This window comes from Pieris rapae, chromosome 15 (assembly GCF_905147795.1).
Source record: "Pieris rapae chromosome 15, ilPieRapa1.1, whole genome shotgun sequence".
NCBI lineage: Eukaryota > Metazoa > Arthropoda > Insecta > Lepidoptera > Pieridae > Pieris > Pieris rapae.
This window is the reverse complement of record NC_059523.1, coordinates 3,775,940-3,786,187: the sequence shown is the minus strand read 5'-3', so window position 1 is coordinate 3,786,187 and position 10,248 is coordinate 3,775,940. Positions and strand designations below refer to the sequence as shown.

At 31.1% G+C, this 10,248-nt stretch overlaps 1 protein-coding gene across 1 annotated transcript in view; it reads left to right on the top strand.

The window, feature by feature from the left end:
- The first annotated feature begins 3,663 nt into the window (after positions 1-3,663).
- The window catches only part of LOC110994841 (neural/ectodermal development factor IMP-L2), a 39,869-nt gene continuing 33,284 nt past the window's right edge, over positions 3,664-10,248 (top strand). The window contains exon 1 of the mRNA XM_022261732.2: positions 3,664-3,946. The gene's annotated coding sequence lies outside the window, so the exon portion shown is untranslated. The remainder of the gene's footprint in view (positions 3,947-10,248) is intronic.

The following is a 10,248-nucleotide window of genomic DNA, read 5'->3' as shown; positions in this document are numbered from 1 at the left end:
TTTATTAATTCTAAAGTACTTTTATAAAACTATGAAATCCATAACGAATGAAACACCGCCGATTTGCGGCTGACTATGTTAATTAGTACTTAAACGGCTGTGTTAATTATGTGTTGTTTGACAATTTTATTACTTAAGTTAACAGGAAGTCGACTCGGTGTTTTTTAATATATTAATACAGTTCAGGTAACCTATATTCTGTTATTTTTTTAATTGTTACCTTTATCCTCAGCTTTCAAAAAGATAGAGACATCACTAAGCCAAGCACATTTTCTGTGTATACAGAAACTTCCAGGTCTCCTTGTAGAGAGATGAGGATGTCCTCAATTATACTCTTGCTTGCTTTATGGTTCATATCGTATTTACCAGACACGTATCTCGGACAATAAATAAATTAATAATTTTAGGGCCACGCCCTATTAAGACTTGTAACAGTTCTACGGGCATTGTGCCTTGTAAAATCTTGAAGGAATCGATTATGTTAGGATGAGATGAATCTGATCTTTTAGTTTTATATTCATAGCCTGTTGGTTATAGCCCTGTCGAGTCGTGGGTTCGATCCCGGCTGGTGCACCAATGGACTCTTTCATCTGTGGGTGTTTAACATTTGCACATACAGTGATTGGAAACATTGCGAGGAAACTCTCATTCCTTAGACCCAAAAAGTCGACGGCGTTTACTGGGGACAGCAGGGTTGCCTATTAGAAAAAATAATTAATCTCGAAATAGATACAGAAATCTGAGGCCCAAACCTTAAAACCAATACGAAAATGGAAATATAATATAGTTTATTATTTTTAGTAATAAATATTGCTTATTGCCATATTAATGATTTTAAGAAATAAGAATTGTTCAAACAGTTTCTACTTAGTTTGAATTACTTGTTGCGTTGTATGTTATGTAAGTGATTATAACTTTAATGTTTACAAAATGTAAGGTACTTATAAAATAAAAAAGCCTATATAATAAGTATTACTGTCAGATTAATTCTTATTGTATTTAATATTAGTATACTACCTCCGACGAAGCGAAGGTCTATTATTTTTATTTTTTTCCGCGCTATCGATTTTATTTCATTAGCTTAGATTCCTAGGCGTCCTCTTTTTTTCCTTGTCATCACAAACGTGGGACATGTGACCGGCCTATTTCCACTGTAACTTTTTAAGTTACTGCGTATGTTATTTTTGTAAGGCTTCATATTACACAGTTTTCCACTTTGACTTAAATTTTCAACTAAGGAATAGAACTCTCCAAAACAATTTTTTATTGCGTGAGGTTATAAATGTATTTGTATATCTATATTCACAATGTTAACACGCTGTATATGATATGCTCTCTTACTTTTCTTGAACATAAACGCTGCACATCTTTGTGACGTTTCATCCGTAAGAAAAATTACCCTCATGCGGTTTAAGAAGTTTCACTTCCACTACAATAATTTTTATATAATTATAAGATTATTTAATTATTAAAAATTATTCCTCTTAATCGACGTTAATTTCAGCTTTATATAGCTTTTTAGTAACGTTTTAGTAACATCGTTTAATTTTAATATATATTTTTCAGTTGTTTAAACTGTGAGATTAGGTTTTTTATAAAACAAATGTTTGCTATGTTAATAATATATTATTATAATTATATATATTGTAATAAACAACTTCAGTGTATCATATTAATATAATGTACGAGCCTTGTAATTGTAAATTTAAAATTGTTTAATTAAATGTTACTCGCTAATAGAGATACTGTCAATGGCGGCCCATTACTATATTTTACGTTCAGTTCATTTTAATACGCATACATTCTTATCTGTAAGATAATAATATTATATCACCACGATTCATGACACACCCTCTTTACCTGATCGTTAGTGATGTGCCGGATTATTATCGATAAAATGTCATTCATTAATCGCGAATTTCTTTAGTGATATATATGTGTATATATTAATAATTTCAATTGCTACCGAGTTGTCTTTATTTTAATATTAATAAGACAACAATTTATTGTCAAAAATGTTGCTTTGTTGATTAAGACATAGCGTCATAATGTAGAATTAAATATCTACACGACCTAAATTATTTATCTAGATTTACTTATGTGTTTTACATTGAATGTATTAAAAGTTACATGCATAATAATTCTAATAATAGCGTAGTAAATTGAAGGTCATTTTTGCTTTGAATTATTGTAGCTGATGTCGTCATAACACTATCGGCTTGGGACGGAACACGACGATTTAGTATTTCCTAATCATGATGGGTCTTAAGGGCTTCCAGAGAATGATAAATTCTAGCCGTAGTTTATACGAGTCATTGATTTTTCGAGAGTTGAAAGCCGCGAAAAAGGTGTGTATCTGTATTGAAGCAATTTCGATTTATACTTTAAATACTACTACTTATTATACGTACATAATTAGGTTTTAGGGATTATTACAAGTACATTTTGATGTAATATGTTTTACTGGGAAGGAAAATGTGTTTAGCTATCGTTGCTGTATTACAATTTTAGAAAATTATTAAACCCATAACCCCAACTTGCATGGTTAAATAACAATTCCGTTACATTTTTGAATAGAGCATCTGAGGTTAGCCTATGCTTAGTATCCAGAGGGCTCGTGAGTGCGTTGCCGGCGCTTTAAGAATTGGTACGCTCTTTTCTTGAAGGACCCTAAGTCGAATTGGCTCGGACATACTTCGGTGGGCTGGTTCCACAGAATGGTGGTGCGTGGCAAAAATTGCCTTGAAAAATGCTCAGTTTTGGAACGGCAGACATCGAAGTGATAGGGTTGGAATTTTATATTATGCCTTGACGTTCGATGGTGAAACTCAACTGCAGGTATATAATCAAAATAACTCCTCTGAACATTCTCCATGATAAATGCGGTAGAAGATGCAGAGTGACCCCACATCTCTGTGTCTTTCCTTGAACTTAAACTTAAATTTCTAAAACTGATTGATTCAGAAACCTCCAAAATTGCTTAATTATAAATTTATAAAGCTAGCAAATGCATCGATTCCTAAATTACAAAAGGTACAGGAATATTTATTTCAAAGTGTGAGGGGAGAAATTACATTATTAACTCCAGGCATATAGATGGACAAACGGGAAGATGTGAAATTTAAATTTACTTTTGATATTAAATTTTATATTAGATTTGAAAGGTCGGGTTTGGGTCATATATATCTTAAACTTAATCGATATATCAATTACTTCAAAGTAGATGCCACATTTACCCTTTTTTTTAAACATTCGGTTCGCATCATATGCCTGGTATAATGCGGCCTACATACACGTGATTCTAAAGGTGATATTTTTAAGCCTTGATAAAATAATATAGAAGACTTAGACACGTCCTTTGATTTACACTTTTACTTACAATTATTGTAATAAATACTTTCCATATGCTTTTCCGCAACTTTTATGCATCAGTATTGTATCAAAAATTCAAATCGCTCACATATTAAAACGTTATCATACATTATATGTTTAATTTCAATCTGTGATCGTAACAATGTATCTTCAATTCGTACTAAAACTAGTGAAATGAAATTTCTTAACAAGAATGCTGATGCAATCAGATATCGATATGACTCGACTTGCAGCACTATAATGTACATTCTTTAAGTTAAGCTTGAAACGTAACTGATAAAGGTACCACCAGTTTCTAACGTGACATTCGACGTTGCGCACGCAATAAGAGTGCATTTGAAAAAAATATCGATAAGTACATCCGGACATCACTATTTTGTTCCATCGGGAACGTTCTATTTTCGAAATTGGCGCGGTTTTTTTGTGTTTGTGCCAGTTTCCTTGACCACGTGGAGTGGACTGTAAATTCCTTTTTAAAACACAAAATGCTAATAATTCGAATACAATATTATCTGTATTTTAGTATAAAGTAACATTTGTACAGTATTAGAAGAACTGACCACGTGTTTTTCAGGTAAGTTTTTTTTATTACTTGCCTATATATGAAACTAACATAACAAATTATTATATTTTAATTCGCAGAACAGTCAATTATATTTGTCAAATACAACGTCGCTATAGTAGATAATCTGACAGCGAAGGGGCCACTTACCTTTAGATTAAAGTTTAAAATATTCCATACGTAATCTGTAACTGTAATTTATAATCTATAACAATTATGTTTTATAAGTATACCAATATGTATAGTATGTTCGACTGTCCATACATATTGGTGACATACCGGTACTAAGTTCGGCCCATAATCATAATCTAGAGTCGCTACATAGAGCCTTGATTTTCTGTATCTGAAGCCAAAAATTTTATTAGCAAGACTTATATTTCTATTCACATGTTTTTGGGTCTATCCGTTTGCATACGAAGTTCTTTCACCGTCTCTTAACTGCGTAGATGGAAAAGAAAATAATTTGTCCAGCCGGCTGGTGAATAGTTTTATTAGTTTTAGGCTTCATTTCTGTTATCTTCAACGGTGATAGATGGAGATAGAGACCTCTTATCATATTAGCTATGAAAAGGCGGAAACAAAAGTTTGAAGTCTCTGCAATTTCACTTCCTTAATAAATCCAAATAAAATGTGCCATTTTTTAAATCAATTTACCCCCCTAACATGGAAGAGACGGCTATAAACATGATCTTTAACTTGCTGGGATAGTATCTTGTATAACTGGCTGAAAAACCGTTTCATTATTCCGTTCGATAGATCCAGACTTGTGTGTTCGGGGAGTGTCTGCTGCATTTCGTACCTGGGTGCCCCATACGCATGACAGTCCAGTTGTTCAGTTATGTTATCACGGTACCATGTTGTCATAGCCCGAATTTTCAATCGTTGTAGGTAATTAGGCTTTGTTACCAAGGAGGTAAAGGTACCTTTCAAGTTCACCTCCTTGGCGGATTCGTCAAGGTCAGGTTTTTTATATTTTTACTTTTATTGTGAACTGTATATTATAATAGTACATTGTTAGTAAGCTACGAAGGCGCGTGGGTGATTTATTTGTGACACATTTTTTCTCATGTTTCTATAAGCTTTGTATTGTATCTATACTAATATTATAACGATGGAGCATATGTGGTTTTGTACGTATGTTTGTGATGTTTTCACACAGAAACTACTGGACTGTTTTCAAAAATTATTTTACCATTAGAAAGCTGCATCTACACTGACAGCCATAGGCAGTATATATTTATAAATTAAAGCGGTCCCAACTTAAACTTCAATAAAATAACTCGAGATCTTTAAAAAATATCCATAAAAAATCTGCCATCGCGTGCGATGTGGAAACCATTGATGATAGAAGAAAAATTGTTGTACAGTATCTCAACTCATCTTAACTCAACCAACTACGTCACTGAAGTTCCACACGTAAATCTCTTCGTTAATATTATTTAATATTTAATTTCAATTTCAATTTGTTAATATCAACTAATATTAAAAATTAAATATTAGTTGTAAGGAAGAATTTTAAATAGTTGAGTATTTTTAAATTTACCAAAATCGGACATTGTACATAAATGACGTAACGAATTTAAATATCTAATAGATATATATTATATTAAAGTAAATCTAATAATCTGTTAGATTGTTTGATTAGATTATAGATGTAAGTGTGTATCTAAAAATCTGAAAGGAAGTAATTAAAAAACAAAGAAAAATAAAATACAACTGTTATAATAACAAAAATATATCTATAGTCTGACTTTCTAGAAATTCCACTACGGAGATCGGTATCTGCGGAATATCAGTGCATTGCTAGTTTTAAATAGAAATGAGCAAATAAACGTAGAAAGCCACTTTTGCCACGTTTGCAGGACTTAGCTTAGTAATGCGATGCTTATAAACGATACAGTAGCCCGTCAAATCCTCGTTATAGGTGTTCTACCATACAGGTTAAATTTACCTAGAATAATGAATATTCGGCACTCATTAATTGGACTGAAATACTGATTGAAGCCTCTTCAGCGTGGTTTAATTTTAGTGACCTAAACATGACGTGCTTGTAAATAAGTAGGTTGTTTTAGTTCTTAATAATTACGGGTCACTGTTTAATTAATAAGCATCTCTTTGTCCATGGCGCGACAGTCCCTTGTGAAGAGGCCGTTTCATTCATCCCAGTATCAGTCACCTACGTAGTTCTAGAATGGGTGGCTGTGGCTTCCCAACTAACAGTAATCCTCGGAGGGATGAGGTTGCGTGCCCTGTAGACCCCAAGAAACTTCTTAGCTTCTGAAAGGAGGACTGCCTTAATTAGGACTTTACGCACAACGGATAGACATACAATTTTTCTTTTCAATTATTTATTCGTAGATAAAACTTCGATTAACGTTAAGTAAGCTTCAGATATATATTTAAATCTTATGCGAATTCTATGTGCGAATTCATTACTATATTTACTTAAATGACTAACGTAGTTCATATACGCACTAACGATCGGTCTTTGACCTATTTTTTTCTTTATCTATGGAACATCCAAATCCAAAAAAATATCTTATATTATTTTAAGTAACACATTATAAACGTCAAATGTGAAAGGGTATATAACGAACAAGAAGAACTGACAATTAACGTTCTGATACTCTTTTAATTTTTGAGACTTTAATACAAGTTATATAAAATCCCCAATATTTAATATTATATATTATAAAAAATACCTCAGTTTCCAACGGATTAAAACGAACGTTATTTATAGTATTGATTTATAGCCTTCACGTTCAAGGCAAGTCACGCGTTAAAATTCTTTAAAAATGATATTATTATATTGTTCTTATTCTGAATTGATTTTAGAAAAAATCAAATGCTTATAACGGCTCTTGCTTAGGAACACATAGTCTGCACTATCTACTACACTTCTATTTGGTACGGTTCTAAAATCGATTCGCGCCTAAGTTTATAATTTTAAAATATTACAACTCTCCAAAATAATTAAGCTATAAGTTATAACAAATGAACTCTTAAATCAAACAAAAAACTAAATTAAAATTAGCCTTTATTTCTGTATCCCATTACAGTTAAAAATTACTTCTACGAACGCACAAAAATAACAATAAAAAGGTACACCTTAACAGGCAGATCCGCATAGTTTATACTTAATGGTTTATAATAAATATCTAACCTTACAAACTATAAATATATGTTATCTAAAAATCGAGAGTTGTTAAATTTGGTAAAACATAGTTCTTCGAAACTGTGAGTAACAGAGATGGAAGATTTATTAGCTAACACATCTGTTATTAGTCTTGTAAGTTTTTTATACTATTACATATTACTACTAAGCTTGTCCCTGCCTCTGCCAATAGCCGCCATTTTTATCTATCCTTCACTAGGTATTCTACAAACACACTTATGCCGTCGCCTGTCTGCCTACCTGTCTTCCCTTGCTTCTATTTTCATCCAAAAGAGACTCTGTTAGCATTTTTATAAATTTTTCCCTTTCTTCTCTTGTTATGTGTGCAATTTCAGTCTATCGCATGTGAATGTTAACAATTTTGACTCCTACCATTATGATTTTTAAATTATTTTGGTAAAACTAAAAAAAAAACTCAAATATCTTACCTCAATCTTAAACATACATTACATACAAACAATATATATAACGCATATACACATAGTATTCCACGTACAATACCATGCGCTTCTCTATTTTTTGAATATCAGTTAAATTTCAATGAAGTTTTAGTATTTCTACGTATGCTTAACTAATGCTTTATAGATTTTAACCAAACACAACAGTAATAATAAAACCGATATTTTTACGTAAATTTATTACAAATGTAAGATTTTCTTCTCTCATCATTTAATAGACAACTCGCTCTTTCTATCTTTTTCCGTAGTCCTCTGAAGCTAACTCGCCAGTAATACTAATTTATAGAAGTTATAGAGTACAGTTAGATTTATAAAAAACAAGAAAAGTAGTCGCATTATCGCATGTGTCTGATGCAACAACTGTACTTGATGACGCGAGCACATTTCTATTTCTTATTCTCTATGAAACGGATACAAGGTTTTTCGACACCTGAAGATAACTTTCGCGTTAAGATATGAAATTAATTAAATACGTCTACCACACATATTCGAATAGGATAATTACTCAATAAATAGCATTCTTACATAGCAAACGACTTTACGAAGTCAATAATAATAGCAGATGGTCTTTGAAAACCAGCTCGAAGACCACAGAATGCATGGAGACCTTTTAATATAGCCAAACCGCATGAAGTCCGAACAACCTTGAACTGAATTTTTCGCGGTTCAATGACCGTACATGGGCTAGTGCTTACCACGAGATTGAATTTGTCACAGGGGTTAACCAGCTAAAACTAGGTATTGAATTCGGATAATAATATGTAAAGTTAACATTGACGGAAGTCAATTCAATGTCTAATTATTTATTGATAAAATATGCTTGTTCGAAATTGGGTAGAGGAATCTTTATTCCATATTATAAACCGTATACGTAACTAATACAATACACACAGTTAAAAAAAATATGTAGATATTGAATAGCCTATTTAATAGATATAATATTTTTTTTATACTTACAATGTATTGCGTGTAATGGGTTTGTAGATCAATTTCACATCTCATTACTGGATAACACGTTTTATGTCGCATTTAATGACATGCATGCACCACGTGGCGTACTTTATACAATTTACTTTATTTGTTAAACTAGTTTATAATTATTTTTAAACAATAAAACTTTGTATACTTTTGTGCAAGAAGTTGAATCGTTATTATCTCGATTATGATATTGTGGTAAATACCGTGAAAATTAAAATAGCCTATTAAAATTATAGGTTAAAAATATCACCATTGGTTGGAGAGATATCCTGTGAAAAATAGCAGTAACGATAAAATCACAGCCTACTGCACTATGTACCAATTAATTGACGTCATCGAATAAGGTCACATGCTTTGATGCGTATGACTTATTTCATGTAACTGTCATCTAGATAGTGTGATGTAATTTTAATTGAAAGAACCTTCTTAAATGCCTTTTGCCTTTTAGTTTTCCTTTGATAATCGTTTTTAAAAGTGAAAACTAATTTTAGGAAATAATTTAATTTTGAAAATAACCTTAAAACCTTTAAGGGTAAAAACTCAGAGTAAAAAACGTCGTGGAACAAACAAGAGTCATACTTGACGCTATCTACTGTAATGTTTATTGTAAGACTGTTAAATACTGTCCAGCCAAGTTTACAAAATCGTAACATTTTTCTTCTCAATATTCGCGATGTATTTACTATGTACAATTTTTATACGTTTTTACTAATCTGTGGAGCCATAAAAATATAATAATATATTTTTACAAAAGCATATCCAAAATTGTAAAGAAACGTGAAATTTTAATTATAATTTAAAGTACAGAAATAAGTATTTTAAAGTTTTAACTCTGTAATGTGTTAAAAATTACCTTATATTATTTGTAATTTTAATTAGGTACATTATTGTCGGCTAAGTGATAGATTTTGACGCAGACAAGTCAGTCATCCGAGCCGGCAGCGCGCTTGTGAGCTTTCTGGCAATGCGAGTGTCCATGGGCGACGATATTACTTAACATTAGAAAATTACTGAATGTGCACACACATACATAATGTTATGAGTCTATTACTTACCATAACGGATATTTTAAGCTGACTTTTTTATTTAAGATATAATATTTTTAAATTTCACACGGGCTTATTTATACAAATTATTAGCCAGCGTGTGGCATTAGTGGTTTTATCGCAATTTCTTCCAGGCAACCCTAGCATGAAAAAAAAAATACTACTAAGAATACAAGAAGCTCATGACTAATTTAACAAAAATTTAAATTTAACATTAGAATTAAATGTGACTACTAAAATCTAATCGAATTTTAATAATAATAATAAAAATGTATACATATACATTTTAATTATTATTATTAAAATTCGAAAAAAAATTTCGATTAAAATAAAAATTATTATTAAAAAGCTGTACATACAGCTAATTACTAGAAGAAAAATAGAAGATACTTAAACCTGTAGTGCAAACTAAGATATTGGTATAATATTTTTTTAAACTATCTCTGAGAGACTAAGTATATTTTTTGATATCATATCATTGTCGATATTATTTCCGTCATTTAATCGTAGGAATGAAGGAAGACATTCACACAATTAAATCTAGACTAGATATTTCCGTGTTAAATTCCTGGCTATTAAATGATTACTTCACGGTTATATGTATTTTTATGATAAACCATTATTAAAATTTTCTTAATTTATTAGAGAATTTGATGT